At 41.3% G+C, this 22,750-nt stretch overlaps 1 long non-coding RNA gene across 3 annotated transcripts; it reads left to right on the top strand.

Moving 5' to 3' along the window:
• Positions 1-2,906: 2,906 nt before the first annotated feature.
• Positions 2,907-22,316, top strand: LOC106900946. Of its 3 annotated transcripts, XR_001414225.1 has the most exons (9): positions 2,907-4,575; positions 6,494-6,626; positions 10,765-10,807; positions 11,821-11,954; positions 13,652-13,828; positions 17,481-17,625; positions 18,048-18,183; positions 19,951-20,023; positions 21,277-22,316. It is a non-coding gene; the product is annotated as an uncharacterized LOC106900946 (long non-coding RNA). The 3 variants fall into 3 exon arrangements; XR_001414227.1 differs by lacking the exon at positions 6,494-6,626; XR_001414226.1 differs by lacking the exon at positions 17,481-17,625.
• The last annotated feature ends 434 nt before the right edge of the window (positions 22,317-22,750 follow it).

Genomic DNA, 22,750 nt, shown 5'->3' with positions numbered 1-22,750 from the left:
TCGGCGCGGCAGAGGGCCGCCACCCGCCGGGACCGGCCCGCTCGGCCTCCCTGCAGGCGGGGGAGAGTCTGCGGCGGAGGGGAGGCCGGGCCCGACCTGCTCGACCTCCCTGCAGGCTGGGCCGAGGGCAGCGGCGGCGGCCGCGGGTGGCGCTGGCAAGGATTGCGGCCTAGCGGCTGCCAAGGGATAAGCGGGTGTGGGACTCGGCGTGGGGTGCGCCCGCGGGAGGGAAGAGGCACCCGCGACCTTTAGCTCTTACACGCGGGATTTGTGTGACTGGAGTCGACGTGGGTTTCCCACCCAAACCATTCTGTGATTCTGTAATTTCAGCGTTACCGACAGTTTTCCACCCAGGCCTATCCTGCGCTTGAGTCGTGATGGCTTGGGGAGGCCTTGTGGTTGTGTTTGTCTTAAACGCCATTTAACTGTGTCTATTTTAGGCCTTAAAGGTCTGGAGAGGCAGTTTCAGTGACTGAAAATTCAGCCCTTTTCCTGGTTTTCACCTTTGATTCGACCTCAAGCTGCCATGCGGAAAGCGTTCTCCAGCAGACTGGGGCTGGCCACAGCTACCAACACGTCCCTGCCTTCAGCAATAACTGATAAGGGAGGATGAAACATCCTGTGAGGACAGACTGAGGGAGGTGGGGTCATTCAGCCTGGAGAGGAGAAGGCTCTGTGGAGACCTTATTGCAGCCTTTCAGTACTTAAAGGGGGCCTACAGGAAAGATAGGGACAGGCTTTTTAGCAGGGCCTGTTGGAATAGGACAAGGGGTAATGGCTTTAAACTAAAAGAGGGGAGATTCAGACTAGATATAAGGAAGAAACTTCTTACAATGAGGGTAGCAAAACACTGGAATGGGTTACCCAGAGAGGTGGTAGATGCCCCATCCCTGGAAACATTCAAGGTCAGGTTGGATGGGACTCTGAGCAACCTGATCTAGTTGAAGGTGTCCCTGCTCATTGCAGGGGAGGTTGAATTAGATGACCTTTAGAGGTCCCTTCCAACCCAAACTCTTCTATCATTAAAGAGGCTAGTGCTCACTAGTACTATCGATGTATGTGACACTAGAGACAAGTTTCACTTCTATAAACCTTTAATGCAAAGTAGAATTTTATTCAGCCTTTCTTCTAGTTTTGTGTTATAACCTTCAAAGTAAACTCAGTTTAATTCAATAGAATTTAGCTCAATAGCCTCCCAAAAGTTACTCAAGGTAGTAGCTAACATTTAGGAATCCACAAAAGCTAAGATTTTGGGATGTGGGATGGGGGAGCACAGTATGTTATTTTTTAACTTGTGAATATTATCTAAAGCTTGTCAAGAAACTGAAGTGATAGGTGGTTTAGAAATGTATGTAATAGATTAGACTAAAAGTGCTTTTAAAAATTGGAAAATAGTGGCCTCTACTGTATTCAGATTCTCAAGGGAAAAGTAAATAAATTATATGATTCTGTGATGAAATAGTTTTGAGCTATGGAGTTCTATGGAGTTGACTTAAGATATTACATTTCAGTTGCAGATACAAAAGTTATGAACATGACTTTATATTCTGGGAAGTATTTATGGTTTTCCTAATGTCATTTTGTGTTTTTAGTTGCTGCAGAGCAGATCTTTCAGCTTTAATCTTGAATTTAGAGATTTATGCCTGGTTTGCATTGCTGAATTGCAACTGTTTTGAAATAAGTACGCTGTCTGCTTTCTTGCACGTGCCTTTGCAGAAGAACAGCCCTGATGTTCTCCCAGAAGAAGCATTTAGAGTTCTGGACAAGCATCTGTTGTTGCCTTCTCCTAATCGTGCAGTGCAATTTGCTTTAAAATGCCTCTTAGAGACGACCTCATTTCTGTGTGAGAAAATTTCAGAGCATTGCCGCAGAGTCAACTCCTGCAAATTGTTTGAGCCTAGAGAAGACTGAAGGAGAGACATAATAGTAGCCTTCTTTTTAGAAAAGGCTGTTGCAGTGGAGAAAGTATCTCATAAGAGGTAGTGTGGCTTAAACTGTAGTAAGGAAGATTCAGGGTAAAAAGTTGAGGACTTTTTCAGAGTAATCAGGGTAATGCTGTGGAAAAATTAGCCTAGGGTTTAGGCCCAGGCTGGGAGATAGGAGGTTGCAGGAAACAGGCGTGTGGACCTTTGCACTTTCACACACCCACTTCCTGCGTGGAAGATGGTAGTGTGATGTAAGCCACCAAGAAGCTTGTTAATGGGCTTATTAGGAAAGGCAGGAGACAAAGCAGCAAATGATTCAATGGTGCTGCTCAGGAGCACAATCTGCCAGGGTGGCCTGCAAAGGGGAGTGGGAAAATTATTTACATCTGCAATACTGATAAAGCCTGCAATTTTCATGCAGAAAAACATAATTCTTGTCTTAAGATCTTTTTCTGTTGCTTGCAGGCACACACGAAGTGCACTGTGCGGTGAGCAGTGCTTCAGAGTGACCGTACTGAACCAAGGTTTAATAACACCGAGCCTGGCCCAGTGCTCTCAGCGTCTGTCCAATTTTCCATTCCTCGCTTGGGAAAGTATACCTTATAAAATGCTAAATATGCCTTATAAGGAGCGAAGTATGTTTTACATTGCCTTTCTTTTTTTTGTATTTGATGTTTCCATAAACATACCTCCGTTACACTATTTTTATTTGAAACCGCTGGGGTCCCACAGTGACTTGCTTGGGACCGGCTAGACGCTTCCCCTCTGCGGGCATGCCTGCGGGGTGAAAGAGCTTTCTGTTCTCGGGGTCCTGGTTTGGACTCCGGTATGGGGAAAGGAAGCTCGTACTCACTAGAGCCCCGGTTAAGGACCACGGACTCCTCTGTGCCTTTTGTCTGCGTTAGACATAGTCGGTGGCTTTGCTGGAAAAAGTCCAGCTGGCGCTCGGAGGTACTCGGGAAAGGTACTTGGAGCACTGCCAGAATTCTGCTTCTTTCCCAAAGTTTGTTTTTAAATAATTGTGCCAGAGCCCCTTCATTTGCTGCTGCTTTGAGCCGTGTTCCCGGAGTGACCCCTCTCAGCATCCCTTTGATATACATCTGTGTATCTTCATGTCGTCAGGGCTATTGTTGAGGCAGGACTAACCCCTCTTCCCCAGATTGCAAAGCCCGTGCCCTCTGCCTGGCTCCCTACAAACATGTGAGACATGGCTGCTGCCAAAATACTGCTGGAGCACAGGGTGTGCGTGACTCCAGGAGTACATAGTCACTCATGGGGCCCCGTGGCCACCTGCCAGCCTTTCAATGAGGTGGTAACATCCAGGCAATTTGTGTTTGGAACAGCACAGCACACACAGTTCAGGTGCGAAGCAAAGTGGGAAGACAGAGGAGAGAAGTTTGATTATGTAGGTGCATCCACATGGCCATTAACCACTAATTTATCCCCAGGTGAACTTTGTTCTCTTAATTTCAAGATAGGTGGCTTGTTAAGTTAGAGGGATCATTTTATTGTGTGACCCTGAGGAATCTTAATTTGAAGAAATGTAAGTTACTGTGAAATGATCCTCACACTCAAAATACAAAGTTCTCCATGAGAAGCGGAGGCAATCTTGTAATTGCAAACTTCTTCCAAATTGTATTTAAAAACGTACAGTACGTAGCTGCAAAACTGGCATGATGTTCTTACGGGACAGGAAAATAACAAAGAAATTCAGGGACAGATGTGCCATCTGTTGCTCTAAAATCCCTGATGGTGAATTTTCAAAACCACTGATCAAGAGAAGAGAGTTTTTCTTCTTTAGTACTTACTGTTCCATGAGAAAGGCTCTGCCCTTTGTCAAGCAGGTCATCAAGCCGACCTTTCATTATTCTAGGATGAAGAACTTCTCTTAATGTTCCTTCAGTTTCCTAGAGCCCTCATCTTTGCCTAATGATATGGATATTCCTTTTCCTATTAAATCCCATCTGTAATATATATTTTTTCATTATACCTCACCATATTGTAACTTAATTAGCTCCTTCCTCCCCACCTCCCCCCCAACCCCAACCTGTGCATTGCTGATAAGACATGCCTGGTTAGCTTTGGGTCTTGGACTCACAGGAGGTCTCATATGCAATCAGGAGTGGGTTGTGGCTGGGAACTGAGCTATCTGGTGGCACTAGTCCATCAGTGTGGGGGGTACGAGCTTACCTGCCAGGGAGCGCGGTGTGTGAGTTAACTGCCTGCACCTTTATTTTAAGGATTTTGAGCCAACATGTTGGTTTGACTGATGTGATTTGGTGAGACATTTCGAATAGGATTGGGGTGGGCATGTTTCCTTTTGAAAACAGGGCTTCAGGATCAGTGTATCTCAGCAGTTAATAGAGTAGTGCTGGTAGTTAATTAATTAATCCCAACATTAAAAGTCTTCTCCTGAGGTGTTTGTCCATTTCTGCAAGTCTCATATCTTTCAAGGGTGCATTATTTTGACAAACTGAAGTATTTTATATTTTAAGTTCATGATCAAGCTGAAAGCTGTCTTTGCTTATAATCCCACCTTTGTTATTTTAGCAACTGCTGGAGTTGAAAAAAAGAGCATTACTGTTTTATTGCATGTGTAAGACTGAATCCTGGGGAAATCTAGAATGCAACACTGACAGCCCAGTTAAAGGTAATTTTCCCCTTTTTATGGAAAAAGGTCTTTTTGCCTTTTTTTTTTTCCTTTTTTCTTTTTTTTTTCTTTTTTCCCTTCTTTTTTTTTTTTAAATGGAGGTATGTTACAAACTAAGCCAATTTAATTGCTGTACTGCCTTGTGAGATAGAGGGGGAAGCATTCTTGAATTTGTTTCTCTGAATGAAACATCAAAACATACCAAGGTGTGAGCTTGATATTATTTTGTTCAGTTTCAATTTAGCAGCAAGGGCTGCTTGAATTTTGGGAGTGCCATATGGAGTCTGTTTATAAAACACTTAACTCCTCTTTCTATACAAATTCCAATGTGCTTTAACTGTCTTCACCGGACAGCCTACATCACCTGTAATGGCTAGTCATTCTGTCATCTAAAACCTGGGTGTACTCATGTAAATTAGTTTATCTAAACCTTTGAGCTAATTTTGTCGTGAATGCTTTTAATTCTGGACCTTTTCTTCCCCTTGCATTTTGAAAAGTTGAGGTCAGATTTGCTTATTTCTGTTTGAGAGTCGAGTGCAATCAGATCCTGATTAGAACTCCCACGTGTAACAACAGTAATAGACTGTGTGTTGTTAGAGGGGAAAAAAAATCCTGCATTTAAAATAGCAATGGTTTTGCAGCTGTTGGTAAGGTCTACTCTGCAGGGACTGAAGAGCAGGTTTCAGCTCCAGATGAAGACAGCTACATGTAGGTATCTAGAAATAGCTATCCATATATGTATCAAGAGCCTAAAAACCTATTACTGTGAATGGAATTAAGGATGGTATTCAGATGCCTGAACATAATTGGCACCATTTGATGGCCTTCGGTTATCAATCTCAATACCATTTTTTCCTCCAGAAAGGCACTGAGCTTCTGTAAATCCTCTGTTCTATCTGCAAAGCCATGCCAATGCCTTGGGTACTCTGGAGCATACTAAAATGCATTGGATGCCAATGCACCAGCAATGGCACCCTCCATATATGGAAAATAAATCATAGCTGGGAGGGGGACACAGCAAAAAAACACAGAGTTGGTTATTTTTGTGAAAAAGCAGGCCTGTTGTTGTAGGTGCACCCATAAAACCAAGTCAGCAAACCTCCTTTGATGGAGATGCAGTCCCTGTCTCTGCTAGGACAGTCTTTTTAGTGCAGAAGTGCCCACACAGTGTATGGTCCCCTCTATTCTGGGTACGTATTGGTGCTAGGAGAGCCGGGAGGAGGGGAGGACACAGCTTGCCCTTGGGCACCAGGGTTTTGCCTGAAGTGGCTGTGTAAAGCATAAGGCATCCCTGAAGCTACCTCATCTCCTTGCTCTGCCATCATATGGTGGTGGATCCCAATGTGCAGAGGCAACTCCTGCAATGCCCTGAACAGGGTATGGGAAAAGAAACATGAGGTGCTCAGTGTCTTTCAGCATCTTCAGGCAAAAATGCCAAGGGCACCATGAGGGGGATTTGCCCATCGAGCAGCCTCCCTCATCCTTCTTCTCCTCCTTCTCCTTTTCCTCTTCCATGGTTCGGCATAGAGGGAAAGGAGGGTGTGGGTGAAGAAGTGGTGGGCTGAGGATGAGTGGTCCCAGGGAGAAATGTATGTTATGTAGTTGCAGAGCAGAAGGACAGCTGTACATAGTTTCCTGCCACTTCAGACGTGTGGCCATTTGAGACCTGCAGGTTGGGTGGGGAGCTCCAGGACCTCTGTGCTGCATTAATTAGTCAGAATTGGATAGAAACTGTGTCACTTCAATTGAAAAAAAAAAATAAATCCAACTGCTAATGTGCATTCTATTTACAGTGGAATACATGGCTTCCAGTCATGGAAGGTGTGGCTTTGCTCTTGCTGAAGGGATGGTCCTGTCTTGTCCTTTGCCCAAGGACACTCTTGCACCCTTAGTTTTCACATTTATTTTTTTCCTACAGCTGAGCAGCTCTCAAGACACTTGCTGGAGCATTGAAAAATATGGAGGGAAGGACAAAAGTGGTGTGAGAGGTTTGTTCTGGTGCTGGGGGAACAAGACTCTTGGCAGCCTCACACGGGCTCTTCGGGAAGTGGGTCAGTGGCAAATCCTGTGCTTACTTATGAAGTTAATTATTTAGTTGTATGAAGCAGACCAGTGTTAAGTCTCAGGATACGTGTGCCAGATACATAGTTACTGCTCATTTTGCATGAGGCAGAAACAAAGCTCATGGGTCCAGACATAGCAAAGTACTTCCACATCACTTCAAGGCACCTTTCCAGAACAGGAGTCAGAAAAGAATACTAGAGATCCCTAAATACCATGCTTAGTCCAGCAAAGGATAAAGACTTGAAGACAGGTCCTCACCTGAGTGTTTCTTAGTGTTAATTAATATTTAAATACCATTTTTAAAACATTAATGAATCTCGTGTAATCTTGACATCCTCAGATACTAGGCAGGAAGAACAGTGGTTTATTAGTCAGCCAGAGGTTTGGATAATCACTACTGAATTTTTAGCTAGATGTTCCTCTTAAAACTTGCTTTTGAATGATGTGCCTGAGAAATACTATTCATTGGTGTGTGGTTACTTGGTAGAGATTATGGGCTGGACAATTGTCTTTGTTGAATCCAGCATTTTTTCAACACTCTTGTCTGCATCACCTGCATTTGTCCTCCTGAACACGTTGTTTGGACAAACCCTGCCTCCAGCAAAAAAATGCTCCATTTTTTTGGAAGCGGCATTAAGGTGAGGTTTTTCCAATGCTTTTATGATTGAGATGTATTAATGCCAAGTGTTAATGCTGTGACTTAAAAGCAGAAGCATCACTTCTGCAGCCCCAAAGCAGCTCAGCAGCCCTGTTCATTAAAAAAGAATGAATTCTGTATTTCACTCCATATCCAACTCTGCAGGCTTTGCCTACAAGGACTGCTGTTAGTGGCGTTATCTCTACAAAACATTTGTTGTCCAGTTCAGTGAAAAATCCATGGTGCTGTCTTCTCCAGAAGGATGTCTCCCTTTAGAGGCGGACAGGCTGGAGGGTGGATTTAAGCTCACCAGATCTGTAATCTCTGTGGTTACTGTCAGCCCGCTACCACTTGAGCTCAAGATGTCCAGGCTGTGGTTGATAACAGCTAGCTTGAGGGTATCTGCTGGTCGAGTGGGCTGCAGCGTGTAGGTCCCGTCTTGGTCTTGCAGAGAGGTCCTCTGCTGTGCTTGAGCTCTGTCCCTCCTAAAAGGGAGGCATCTAGGGTACGTAAACAAGGGGAAGGGGCAAGTCCATGTTGAGACATACCCTACATGTCTTTTCAGGAAAGCACAGCCATGTCAAATTGGTAGGTCATGTACACTTATTTCATTTAAGGGAAGGTATTTTTGACAGCAGTGTTTCATTTTAAGCCAATTTCAGAAACGGTTGATGCTGAATGTGCAGAAAAGCAGCAGTAGTTATGCTAAGAAATTGAGCGATCCAGGTAAATTTCCACTGTAAATCCCTAAACTTGGCCTACTGTCATCTGTGTGAGATCTTAGTGACCATTCTGTAAGCGTGCATCATTTGGAGCATATCTGCATTGTGTTACATCCTAATCCAGTTATCCAATACTGCTTTGGGGTTTTAGAGATCCTTGCCTGAGAATAATGGATTTTTAAATGATTTTAGAAGAAGGTTGTCTCTGTATCTTAATGAGTCAGCCATTAAACTGATTGATTCATTAAATCTAATACTCGGTGTTAGACATCTCATCTAATTAGAAATTTAATATCTCTGCTAAAATATTAAACACAGCCATTTATACCTGCCAACAAAATGATTGTAATTGCAAGTGAACCTTCTTAGTGGTGCTTTTTTGATTCCTGGCCAGAAGAAATAATTGTTCACAACTGTTGTGCAGTTACTTTAAAGCACTAAAGTTAGCAACTGCGTTTTGGGTGCTACCTACCACTTTTCCTTTAACTGAAAATTAATGCAGGAATCTGCCTAATCATCTCTGTAACAAGGAGAGAGTGATCTGTCAGCTGCCTTCCAAAGCGTCACTTCCAAGGTATTTTCTAAGAACTGGATCTCAGTCTCAAGACTCCTGTGCTCTAGTATGTAGCAGGACTGAAAAACGTCTGATTTTACATGGCTGTTAATGCAAGTCATTCCATGCAAAAATGCCAAAAAATGCCACAAACCCAGCGATAAGCTCCTCTGGCAAATTAAAAATAATAAAAAAACCAACAAACTTTTATAAAAAAATTAAATATGTTCCCAAAAAATCAGACTCTACTATGCCTCTGGGTTCTTTCCTTAAATACTAGCAGACTCTCCGCAAACAAATCACACAGTTTGTGACTTGAACTCCCAGGGCTGCCGAGGCAGGCTCTGAATTTCCCAGGCTGGGGGAGAGTTTCTGTGTGGAAGGGTTCCTTGCCTAGTGTGTGCCTTCCTGCCTCCCCTGCGTTACAGCAGGGGAATTGCACCTCCCTTGGTAGGTCTGGGACTGCCTCATAGTGAAATTACTGATTTTTCTGAAGTGCTTTGCAATGCACGTGCCTGCACAGATTATTATGGAGATCTGTGTACTTTTTTGAGGTTGCTTGAGCCAGAAGTTCATCCTGGAAAGGTGGGGTTTACAGTCCCACTTGAAAAAGCCTTTGATCACCAACATTAAGTAGTAATTTTAGCAGAGTTTGCATGGACTTGGGACTGGCTTATGGCTTTGCTCTCTCCAAAAATAGTTCGCTTGTTTGATTTTTATACAATGATTTGTTTACAACTGAATGTTAGCCTAGGTTAGAATGAATGTGGATGAAAAGTGCACCAGCTCATCCTGAAGAACTTCAGCAGCAGACATTTCCAAAGCTAAATTTTAACAGGCAACCATATTTTGGTAGAATTCCCTACTAATTCACTTGATGTGTAGATCATAATCGGTATGAGCTGATCTGCATGGAGGCTGTTGTTTGGGCCTACAGGAGAAAGGTGATGGGCACACAGGGGTTGTTGGCCAGTAGAAGGTATTGCCTGTTTGGGTGGCAACCTGTGTCCCAGCAGCTAAAACTGTTTATAAAGTCACAGGTTACTTAATACTTGGCCCAACTATTTCCTTTGTGGATATCACATTAAAATGTTATTCAGAATGAAAAATTAGTCCTTCAGTAGTATTTAAGCTTGGGACAGCATCAGAGAAAATAACTTTTTTTGTGCAGCAGGACTGGAGCTCTGGTACATGCCAGGTACCAGTGTAAAAGTGCGTGGCTCAAGGTACATGGGAAGACCAGCTGGTTCCCAGCCATGCTGTGGTGCCAACAGTTTGCATAGTTCTTTGCCAGTCTCAGAAATACAGGTTGTGGCTGGTATTTCATGTTGGGCTTCTTAGGTTTTTTGCCTAGTGATGTAAATGCACGGGCAATCTCAAAATACTTTGAAAATTGCCGTGTCCATATCTGTGTCCTGTGTGGAATTGTTGACAGAGGTTAGGTGTTACCTGGATAGTGAATTCTCCCTTAAAGCCTTCTCCAAAATCGTGTTGCTTTACTCTTTGCATTCTTGTGACATTTGCACGTGGCTGAGAGGTTGCACAGCCTTAGGAGGCAGCTCAAGGTGTCAGTCCTGTCAGACATGGTTTTAGGGGGAAGAAATCCCAAGCAGAGTTCCTCCTCCATCTAAAATATGCATCTAGAACATTGTCAAATGGATATTAATTTATTGAAGAGCTAAAGGGAACAAAAGGTCTGACCTCATGATGTTTTTGTCTTCAGAATGCAAAAAAAAAAAAAGTAAATTTTGCATTGCTGGAAAATGTTACCTAAACATTCTTTGCATCCTATGCTCCAGGAAGTAGAGGGTATAATTCATCTAATTTAAGTTTGTGTTAATGGCATTTTAAGGCAGTATTAGGGAAGATTGTTGTGTCTACTAGGCACTCGAGAAATATAGTACCTGCATAAACCACCCGAAATATTTTGTACTTTTTTTTGGAGAGATGTGTGGGAGCAGAGCTTTGGGCAGGTATGCATTCTGTTTGGGGGACCAGGCGTAGCAGTGGTTATGATGAGCTGGCTGCTTGTAGACAAGAACTTTCCAGAGGCCAATTTGCAACATGTGCAGTTTTTTAAATAATGTTTTTAATTGGCTGTGCTGTGCTGAATTTTGTAGAGAAATTAATACACTAAGGTAAGCTATAAAATTCTAACAATGCACTGATAACAATATATAGAACTCAGTCGTTCCTTTCTCTTTTTCTTTTAGGAAACAATTAGTGTAGCATGCATCTCTGAATCTCATCATTAAGGTAAAAAAATGCTTAAATATGTGTTGACTGACAGTTTCTAGCAGCACCAATGTGGGAAAAGATGCTTTTCATCAGCCCCACATATAATTATGATTCTCATTGAAATTCTTTCTGTAAATAGGTTGATGCTGGGAATATAGTTTGAGAAGCTCACATGCTTTCCTGAAATTTATGCTTCCCATGATGGCAATAAATTACAAAACTCATGTTAAGTGCCTTCTAGTTCTCAGAATACAAATGTAGATTTTTCTTTCAGAGGCTTGCTGTCATTCTGTATCTGTGAAGTTTGTTACTTCTACATAGAATAGAAAACAAATATAAAACTGCTGCATTTTTGTAATTTTATAGATGTTTTAATTCATCAACAATCTAGCAGTATTTAGATACCATTTATGGTATATCTAAATACAGGCTAACTATTTTGAAACTATACTAACTATGAAACCATAGCTTCATCTCTCAGGTTACATCAGCTTAAGCACTAGATGTGTACCACTATGTCCCATCCCACTGATACCACTATCCTGAAATAACAGAGAATAAAGCTTCTACTTTAATTAGTCAAAATGGATACCGGGACTGTGTTTTTTCTGTGACAGAAGTGTCTTTTATGTGAAAAGCTCTTGATTAACAAAACCTCAATCAGGTTTCTGACAACAGAGAAAGTATATGATGCATACGAAATATGTATTGCTTTCAAACATCAACTGTTTTAAAATTAGTATTTTAAAAATTACAGAAATTTTAAATAGATTAAAAAAAGAAAATATTTTACTTTCCTGATAAGTCCATTACCAACTCAGGAAGATCACTTGCTTGACACAGGTGAAAAAATAGGCTAATATAAGTGTGAAATATAATGGATCCACACCCAAAGACAGGACAGAAAATCATCCACTGGCATATAAAAAAATGAACAGCAATAATGCTATTTTATTTGCATTGCTTTATTACTTAGCATTTGCTTCTTTCTGAAAATGCATTACCACTTCATTATCATTATCTACTTTTAGCATAAACCTTGTTTTGGTCTTTGAAGAGACTGAAGAAGTACAGAGATTGGAAAACTCCAAAATGCGAAGAATTTTGGGTTAAAGTTTCCCATGTGTCTCCAGCTGTGTTCCTGCCTTCAGCACAGGTCTAGGAGGTGAGTCCCCAGTGCCTGCCAGCAGTGCTGCTTCTGGGTCACGGCATCCTCTGCTCTGAACTGAGGTATCCGGAGAGAGGGAAAATCCCCTGCAAGAGACTCGCGCTTTTCTCTCTGTCTCATGGTCCCAGAGACTGGCTTCAGCATCCTTGTGCCACTCTCTTTTCAATTATTAGCTTTAATTCTGTGGGCACAGCAGTGAAAAGCGTGTAATAGCGGTTACAGAAGTGGGGGAAAGAACCATAAAGATCTTTTAATTCTATAAATGGTTGATAAATAATGCTCAGTTTGTATGTAAAACCTTGCACCCCCATATCAACATAAAAACATCAGAGATAAAACAGAAAATTTCAGTGAAGAGTTGCTGGCTGGAAAGGAAAACTTCCTTGAAGTCCGCAAAGCAGATACATACAGATACAAACATATGCTTTTATTTTTTAAAACAGGTGTAGGCTAAAAATAATGCTGCTGCATGAAAATGAGATTAGTGCCTTACTAAGATCTGCCCAATATTTCTTTGTCTTCTCAGCTGAAACAGTCTTAACTTTCTCAGTCATTGTAGGCTGCATGTGAGTAAATTAGGGCTTCCAACGAATGGTTTGCTGCTGAAAATATTGATGAGATATTCTATTATTTCTAGCAAGGGTTTTGATCTGTACTAGCTCTAAGACTTGTGCAATTTTCAAAGATTTTACGTGGAAATGTTGGTCTGGATCTAACAGTGGGTTATGGCAAAGTTGTCCAGAGTGTGTGAAAAATGGAAATATAATTAAGAAATTACTTTAAGGCTGAATTTTGGTTTAATATTGATAGTTGCATGTTTTAATAATGGGTACTCCTCCTTGATGTCAAAAACATTCATTTTTTTTGCATAATTCCATTCAGGAAATTTAGGGGAGGGGGATTCTAGTTTTCTTTATTTGCCGGTGCTTAAGAGTATGGAAGCCTAGAGGCTGACCTTGCTTATAATTCAAAGTATGTTAAGGAACAGCTTGAACATCTTGGAAACAGTGCATGTTTCAGCTCTGTTGTTTCAAACTTCCTGGTCATGTTGATGTTTGATTTCGGTATGCTTTAAAAAATAATAGTTTTCCTGCAGGTCTGGCTGAAAAGAAATATTGTGAGCAGTACAAGATTAAGTATAGGTTTTCTGAAATTAGGGGTGAATGTCTTTGGGGATAAATATGAATCAGTAAAGGGTCTTTGAGTAGTATAAGGGGTAAGGGGTACTCTGTACTGAGGGGGGCTGAGATAATGAAGCAGGAATCAGGAGATATGTCCTTATATTAACTAAATGCCTTGAAATTCTGCTCCCTGGGATAAATGTTTACAATAGAACAAAAGAAGAAGGGAAAATTAATTCACCTTTTGCTGGCAATGATATTACAAATAACTCTTTGGCTAATGGGATGGAGACATCAGAGGTGATAGAAAGTAGCTACATATGTGTTTATTTAGTTTACTGTAATGATTTTCTTCAGTTTTGTCATTCAGCCTGTCTGATGGCACAGACTTTTTGTATACTTGTTTTTGGGAGGACTTGTTATCAGTCTGATTTCTGTTAAAGATTGTTGAATTATATATTGTTGCAATTATAATTGCAGAAGAAATGGTATTAATTAGCATATATGTGCTCCCGTGAAGTGTAGCTTGTTCCCATTCCTTATGGACAAGACTGTGACCTGGATCTCTTACAGCCGTCCTGGAAACAGTCCCAGGGCAAGAGAGCTCCTGGGACCTGTGCCTGTCTGCAAGCAAAGAAGAAGGAAAAGTCTTTGGTATCTTCCCTGGCATGTTTATTCCTACCTTTTATTCCAGCAAACACATCACTTCTTGCGTGTTCCCCTGTGACCCAAGTATTGGATGGAACTGAGGTAAATGACTTTGCATTTTCCCTTTATGATAGAAGAGTTGCATCCCACATTAACAAGTCTTAAGAACATCTGTGCACTGTAACTCACATATTGATTATATGTGTTTCCTGGCTAATATATGGACAACAAGAAACAGTGGAAACTCTTTCATTCAGAAATTAAAGCTTTGCAGTTGTGAGTTGATTTTATGTTTTAGCTTTTCCTTTTCACATTAACTTCTTGCCAAGCTGCATGTAAACCTCCTTTGTCTAGAAAAAGCAACTTTTTCAAGAGTAAAATATTCCAGGGGTTAGCTGAAACCGGTCTTAACAGTGCTATTCTCCTGGCTTCGTGCCTATGGAAGTGGTTAATGGTTGGAATTTATGTCACAGAACACATAATAATTTGTTAGAAGAAACTGGATTCAGTCACAGCACAGGCATTTTTCTCTTCCTGTCATTATATTTTGTGAGGACTTACTTATTTCCTGCAATCTCAGCCCATGTGAAGAAAAGAATGATAAAATTTCTGCATAATTTTTCTGAGAATACATTTATACTCCAGATGACCTTTGGAGCAAATTTGAACTATTAGATTTTCCCACATATTTATAGCTCTGGCCGTGCATCTTTGCCAGCAAATCTTACAGGCTTTATCCATTGAACATTTATTTATGGTAAAAAACAATTTGCACTTGGAACACTATAGAAAAAGTTCAAAGCCATTACATTTGAAGTTAAGCTTTCATTTATAATCTTATTTTTTCTGTATTGTCAGCAGCCAATGTTACATTCAAGTTTATAGCACATTCACCGAAGATGACTGTTTACTTGATTTAATGGCTTTCTGTGCTGATAACTATTGTCTCTGAAAGTGATTTTCCTGAGGCCACACTGGCATATATAAAATACTGGTCCTTTTCTTTCTACAGAGTGATCTAGGATTCCAAATCTACCTTATGCCTAGGTTTCTTCATTCAAGCTTACTTGGACTAGGTGGATATTTCTCAGAGAATGGGCCATTCTCCTTTATACTAGGAAAAAATAATATGGAGGTTGTAAATTACAAATAAATACTGACAATTCCATTTTGTGTTACACTTTATCAACATATTTGTTTATACTACATGAGGTATCCTGTTGTTGAGTTAAATAATATATTTTTAAAATATATTCCCAAAGAAAAATGTTTGCTGGAGAGTACTTTTGGTGTGAGAATTTTATCTAGATTTGTGGCTGGGATTTTCTGTTGGCATGTGAGGCTCCACAGTGCTGTATACGTCTTGCCACACTGTGGGACACCGGGGCTGGTCCATTACTTCCCCCCTGGACAATATCCATGTAAGCTGGTTGTTCTGGGCAGATATCACTAACTGATGCTCCTGAAGAAACCTGGCACGTGGAAAAAGGAGGAACACTGGCGTGTGATTGAGCAAAGGCCCCTGCAGGTGTGAAGTGTCCAGGGCCAGACCGTGCTGGGCGATACAGCTGTATAACTGGTGCAAGGTGTGGAAGAAGTGCTGCTCTCCAAAGATCTGCATTAGCTCATGGTTTCCTTGAGCACTGACCGTGAAAGTCTGTTAAGGCCCCAATTCACCAGTGCCATTAAGAACCGTTTCTTTTTAAACATACCTTTAAGTCCGGTCTCAAAATATACATTTAAGTGCTTTGCTGAACTGGGGATTAAGTGTAGCACCTGTGTTATTTTATATGCTGGGCTTATGCACCGCAGGCATTGAAGAGTGTCAAATGGGAGATCATTTATCCTAATTACAGTGGTGTAAGAGGAGCAGCATGGGGTAGAGAGGCAAAAAAATCTTTAATCCTGCCATGTACAGAACAAAAGCATTTTCAGCACCCTCTCAAGGCATGTGATGGCGCGTAATCTCCCATGTCTCCGTCAATCCTTTTATAACTGCACAGGAAACAGATTTGTCCTGTCAACATTAGTTGAGAAACCCTTGTTGCTGATAATTAATCTTTCCTAAGATTAAATGGGCTTTGAAAGCCTCCAGTACAACTCAATGTCAAACACTCTCCATTACCCACTGGTGTTCATACCAACCCAATTGCTTCACTGTCTGTTTTAAGCATTTGTCTTTTGCAAAGGTAAGAAAAGAAGGTGTTGAGAGTATTGGTATTGCAAATACAGTTAGTACTTCTCCAGCAGTAGTGTCCTTATTTTGTACTGAAAAGGAGTAATATGAACTTCAACCCCTCTGAAAATGCTGCAAGGTTATTTCCTGATTTTGATGGCAAAACTCTATTGTGTGGCATTTAATGAAGAAAAATAAACCAGAACATTTAGGTGGGGCTAATGTAGACTTACATCAAAGTCCTTCCATGAATATCCAGTCTATATTCAAAACCAGAAAGGTAGCAATTATAATATGGCCTTTTTTTTTGAGATCGTTGTCTACTGTTGTGCTTTTTGAAGTGGAATTTTTGTATTATACAGGATACCTACATAGTTAGTGTCTTTGGTTTTATAGTGATGGTCTTTCTCTATCCTAGCAAATGTCTGAATGTATAAATAGGAATAGCCAAAGCTTTTCAGTATTTGCGTACTCTCCAGCACTGCCCTTCTGTATGTGGCAGAATAGCAAGGTCTGTCATAGAAATGACATTTTCATACATGCTGTATAGTATGCATAGATGGATAGAGCAGTAGAAACCAGCATGGCATGCATATATTTAGAAAGCAAACACTGTAGAATAGAACTGTTTCATTCTGTTAAAAAACTTTGGTTTTTCAAATGTTTGGGTAGTAAATAATTTACTTAGTGTTGCAGATGGACTAGGCTTGGCCTCAGACCTGTTGTGTCACCACCAATGTGTCTGGCAATGGGGCTGGGGGATGCCCCTGTCTGCCCCCCAAGCCTGCCCTGCTCCCTTGCTGGGTTGGTGGCATGGGCCCTGGCCTGCTTATCCTCATGGGCATTTCCTGGGGGGTTCCCCCCAGCCCCTGGTCCCTTGCAGTGACTGTGGGTGCTAAGTCCTTCCCTAAACATTGGACAGATGATACCTTGATCCTCCTCAAATTTTTGCTGAGCTCAGTGAGCCCATAAATGGGTATCATGGTGCACTTGCAAAAGACTCGCTGTAAAACAAGAGGCTGAATTTTGCAATTTCAACCATGGTTGCAACTTCACAGCTATTCTTAGTTATATGAGCTAGAGTTCATGGTAATCACTTCTTTCTTCTCCACGTAATGTGAATTCAGATGGATGGATTCTACAGGAACTAGTACACAAAGATGGTCTTTTTGCATGAGGCAAACTATTTGGAATTTGAAGTCAAAAAGGAATTTGGGTTTGGAAGGTAAGAACAGTTGGAAAGATAATTTAGAATGGAAACAACTATTACATTAGCCATGCGATACTACTAAATCCCAAGCAGTGCAATTAGGCACTGACCCAGTGTACGCTTATTTTAAACGTCTGCTCAACTTGAAAAAATTTAAGGAATCTCACTGAAAGTGATAGAATTCTTCAGCTTCTTCTTCCAGCATGTACATAAATGGGATTGCTTCACTGGAGCTATAATGCACAATAAAATACTTGTCTAACAAACAGGAAGAATTTGATGCATTAGGAAACTGTAAGCATTGAATTTACTTTCCCTGATTTTTCACCTTTCCTCCCTTCTTTATCCCTCCCCGCCTTTTCTCATAGGTAAGCTATGTATAGACATCGATATAGAATTCCAGTACAAACATACTTTGGGATGATTATAATCAACCAAAATTACGGGGTTTTGCTGTGTCATGTCTGAGAGCCCATCTGGTACTTCAGAATTGCACTGAAAGTACAGATACCAGTAAGTTCTGGAGATATATACCGGAGGAGTTATTAAAATGGGGCAATCCCTCTGTAAAATTATGACTACAGCTATGGAATAGTAAATATCAATTTCAGTAAACCAAGAAACAAGTATTTTTTTCTAAATTATCAGATTGGGAGAGGGGATGATCTTAATCTTTTACCATTATTTGATTTAATGTTAAATACTGTGCAATGATTTTACTGTTATAAGGAAGGTAAGCAATAAAGTCATTAGCTAAAAAGGATAACTATTAAAATATATTTAATAACTATGGTTTGTTATTCATAGTTTATTAATATTTTATGATCTCAAAAAATAGCCGAACTTTATTTTGAACTATTTTAGGCTATAATGGAAGTTTTGACAGGCTTTGAAGTTTCTTTCAACTTAATGCTCCTTGTCTCTTGTCCTTTCAGTGTACACTGCAGGGAAAAGCCAGCCTGTCTTCCTGATAACCTCCTTGTCGGTACCAGAAAACTGCTATAAGGTCCCCCTGAAGCCATGTCTTTCCCAGGCTGAAGAAGCTTTGGTCCATCAGCCTGTTCTCACAGGGTAAGTGCTCCAGGCCTGACCCTGTGCTAAACTTACTGCAGTTTGTTGATACCTTCTTCTTATATTGGTGGGACCCAAATCTGGGCATGGGATTCTAAATCCAGCCTAAAAACCATTTGATTTCAGTTGGATCACTTTTCTGATTTCTGGGTTGGAAAAGATGACGGCTTGGAACTGCCCATGATGTCAGTCTCTTCTTCGTGCATTGTTGAGGGTTCTTTTGGCACTAACGAGCCTCGGGTTCCCTTTTCCATCTACACCCCCATTTTTGAGTAACTCCTTCCACACAAGAGTTGTATTTCCAGAAGAAAACCTCAGGTGGCAGCAACATCATAGCTTTTGTAGCCAGTCCTGGTCTTAGTGCAATTCTTCCTTGTGCCACCAGTCATTAGAATTTGTTAACGAGGAGCCCTGGTACTTAACGACATTATTAAGAGATCATCAGCCTATTGAAGAGTGAAAGTGTTCTTTTCTGGCTGATTTAATAATGTGCATATCTCCTTTCGAAGCCCTTCTGTATCCATATTTCAAATATTCATGCAAACAATACATATTTTTATATATTCACGTATGATGAATGCATATAACTTTACTAGCTCTTGATGGGAGTTTGAGATGATGGTAGCTACTTATTTTGGGTTAATAATGTGTTTGGGTTGCGTGAAACTTCTTAGAGCACACTCTGAATGATTTTGTGTCTCATTTCAGCTTCATTGTTGTCCACTTTCTGATTTCTTGTATGTGACCAAAAAGAAGGGAGGAAGGTATTCAAAGGATGGCTAAAAGGGCAGTGGGAAATCCAGAAGGGAGGAATTTGGGAGCAGAACAAGAAACAAAAAGTTAGAAGAGAACATGGTGAGAGATGTAGGAAATCAGAGGGAGAATGCACAAGGGAGGAAAAAGCTCAAGCCTGGTTTGGAATATGAGTTTTTTCTCACAGCTCCGTTTTTGGGGCTCTTGAACACCTGCAGTTCGCCTGCACTGTTTCAAGACAGTGTTGCAGAGATCAGCTTTGGGATTTCCTGCTATTTTCACTTGCAGTGGCTCTGTCTCTCCATCTTGTTAGGTTTTTTAGGCACTGGACCCTAGAAAAATCTCTCTACACTTTGAGTTTTTCTACCGGTCAGCCAAGATCTTTGAAGTCTTCCACAAAGTTTCCTCTTTCAGTCTGCTGCCATTGAAGTGTATCTGTAGAAAAGATAGCACCAAAGGTAGCACCAGAACTTTCTGTTCTCCTACCAGAACAGATGCGTGAGCAAAGAACATTCCTTCTGAGCGTGGTGGTTTTGAAGTCGCATTCCTGTGACTGGACAGAAGAAAACAGTTTAAGGATTAGCAGAAAAATTGCCGTTGCTGCTCCTTTAACTATGCCTCGGTGCAGCACTGGAGGGTGGAGTGGAGAACTACAGCCCTAGATGTATCCTCTTCACCCAGGACTGGGATGAGAAACAGGGGAGGAGTTTGCAGCCACCTGCACCATGTCAGTGGTGAGACACTGAAACAGGGAAGTTGTGGCTGCCCCATCCCTGAAGGTGTTCGAGCCCAGGCTGGATGGGGCTTTGAGCACCCTGGTCTAGTGGGAGGTGTCCCTGCCCGTGGCAGGAGGGTTGGAACTAGATGATCTTTAATGACCTTCCAACTCTAACCATTCTGTGATTCTCTGAATGCCACTGCTCAGCATAGTTTGCAGAATACATCCAGGAAGTGGAGAAATTAGGATGGAGTGATGCTGCGTAGATGACATCTCAAAGCTGGTGCTTTTTTCAGGGTGGTGGATGATCTCAGTAGGCTGGTCTCCCAGGTCTGCATCCTACAAACATCGCATCTGGTCATGCAGCAGGTGGGTAGACGAGCAAGGCTCAATGTCTCAGCACCATGAGATGCAAGGGATGCCCATGGAGCAAACCAGTCTAAACACTGCGTTGGGTGTTTTTCCTTACTCGGCAGAAGTACAGGCACGTTCTCACACTCTGTCCAGAATGATGTCCTGCCTGACCAGATCCTCCTTGAGTCCTTGGTGCCCAGATTGGTCAGGCTGTGACCTGTGAGAGGTCCCACAGGGACCAGCAGGGATGCTCAGCCTGTAGCAGAGCCAAGCACAGCCACAGCATCAGTTGGGTCTCCTGGACCAGCGCTGTTGCATCTCAGTGCGGAGCAGAACAGGGGTCTAACTCCAGTGCTTTCTGCTGAGCCCATCCTCCCCTAGCACCTCTGCACTCAGTCCAGGTCCTTCTCGCCTGAACCACCAGTGGTGGTGTATAATAAACACTTTATTTGGGCAAGACAGTGGGCAATTTTGCATTGCAGGTCAAGTATGTGAGGCTCCAGTTGTTTCAATACTGGAGAGGAAGGGACGAAAAATAAAAGAACCTCACAGTATCATTTCCTCCCATAGTAACAGTCTTCTAAAACTTCAGAGTTATTTCTAAGTAATATACATATAAATAGCCCTTTTAAAATTAATTATTCACTGGAGAAGATTTTATGTCATTTTATAAATTCACAACCTAATTAAAATACAATTGCTGGTCTATTAAATACCCGATTTCCCCATACTTCTTCATGTTTTATTATTACAAAGCACAGTATTTTAAATTGTCAGTTGACTTCAGCACGGGGTTTATATTAAAGTGTAATTGTTGTTTTTACTTATATCCGTGAGGAGAATTATGAGATTTCCCTGGGCAGCCTAACAGATATTTTGCATAAACTGATGGTCTGCTGTTTTAAGCTCACATAACTTTTTCCACTTTTGGAAGAAATAATTGCAAAGCTTCCAGAATTGCATGCATTCATTACATCTGAATTGGCATTTTTATTTAATCTGGGTCGCTTACAAGGTGGTCTGTGCTCCCACACACTGTATCTTGTTCTTGCATATTTTGAGGGAAAGTTTCTCGGAAGCATCGATTAAGTCATTGTAAAATATGAGGCAGTCTGCACAGGTTTGGGGATTCGGGGGGTGGGGAGAGGACTTAACTCCTAATAAGAAAGCTAAACTCGTTAGAAAATAGAATGGAGAAATAGTTGAATGAATGTAGAGTGTACAAAGTGACTACAATTGCATTCTGGCAGGGTTTTTTTCTGTTGCAGTGGGAGGACTGCAGAGTCATAAATGAATGTGAAAATTGGATCTCCAGGCAAAGGTTGTTTCCTTGCAATGCCTGATGGAGAAGACGGGTGAGGAAGCCCAACGTCTCTGGCCTTCTCTGCAGTGGGAAGTTTTAGAGCTGTTTTAGCAATGTGGAAATGGCGTTTGTGCTTAAAATGGAGCAAACACTGCTGCAGACAGACTTCAGGTGCTTTTACAAGGTGTAAGAGAAATCTGTCCAGATCAGGTCCCCACGTCTCAGCAATCAAACTCCGCCTGCTCTGCTGTGGGACTCCGCTGGCAGGCTGCAGTGGTGAGAACTTCAAATGGAAAAAAATCAGAACAAATTCATGCTGTCTGCCACGGAGAGCATGGGCCTTTGAGACACCGGAGGAACTGCCAGGAGTTTTGTATATGACCAGCATATGTTTAAAACAACAGCCAGGGTGGAAGTGCACCTTCAGGCCAGCATGGCCCAAGGAGACAGTTAAATGGTTTCAGATACATAATTGCTCTCTCCAACTTCAGCAAGACTTCTCAAATGCTTGGTATTTCAAACATGTTTTAAGTGTGGGTCGATGTCACAAAACCGTGACAGCTTGACATCTCACGCATGACTGATTTATGACAGAGGTGGCAGAATGGCCAAGTGCTTTAATAGGCTCTGTTTTTTCATCCCCTCTTCCCTGGAGGAAGAGGGAGCATCTTTCTCCAGAGAGACATGGGTTTATAGTCCACATTTTACTAATTATTCAGTGATAATCAGTGCACACACATATACATGCACTTTTTTTCTTTTTTTCTATGTCAATTTTACTTAATTTTTATACACATACAATCAGCAAAGTCACAGAAATTCAACACAGAAAATAAATGTCAATCAAAAGGGACAAATGTTACAGAAGATGATATTCCAGAGCAAGGAAGAGCTGAAAAAAAAAACCACACAAAGGCTGAGATTAGAAATTGTATGATGTCAAAAAGAGTCAATAAAAAATAAAGTATATCTTGATAAAGCGTAAAAGATAATTAAATTTCAAAATTCAGAAGAAGCTTCAAATTATTTGTGTTACATTTAATTTTGCATGAGAGAATAGATCCAGATTCAGAAGATGACCTGACAATTCTGGATATGCCTAAACCATGCAACTGAATGGTGCAATGCTTTGTGAACTGTCTTTCAAACTGAGAAATCCAGCCTGGATTCAATCAATGGCAGCTCCAATCTATTCATCTAGCAGGGGGACTCAATAGGAAATTCATAGAGACTTTTTGTGTGCCCCAATGTCTGTCTTGTAATGCAATGGAGGTTAAGAGGACACTATCATACGAAGTAAGACTATTATAAATTATTTATCATGAAGATAATACTAACAAGATGAGAAGATTTAATTGCTCTATTGCTGGGAAACAGGAAAAACAGCCATTAGTGTCAAGGACCCTGTAGTTTTCTGCTATTTGTTCTTTTCAGCCAAA

The sequence above is a fragment of the Calidris pugnax genome, unplaced genomic scaffold, assembly GCF_001431845.1.
Source record: "Calidris pugnax isolate Ruff unplaced genomic scaffold, ASM143184v1 scaffold44, whole genome shotgun sequence".
Taxonomy (NCBI): domain Eukaryota; kingdom Metazoa; phylum Chordata; class Aves; order Charadriiformes; family Scolopacidae; genus Calidris; species Calidris pugnax.
This window is presented reverse-complemented; position numbering and strand designations above follow the sequence as displayed.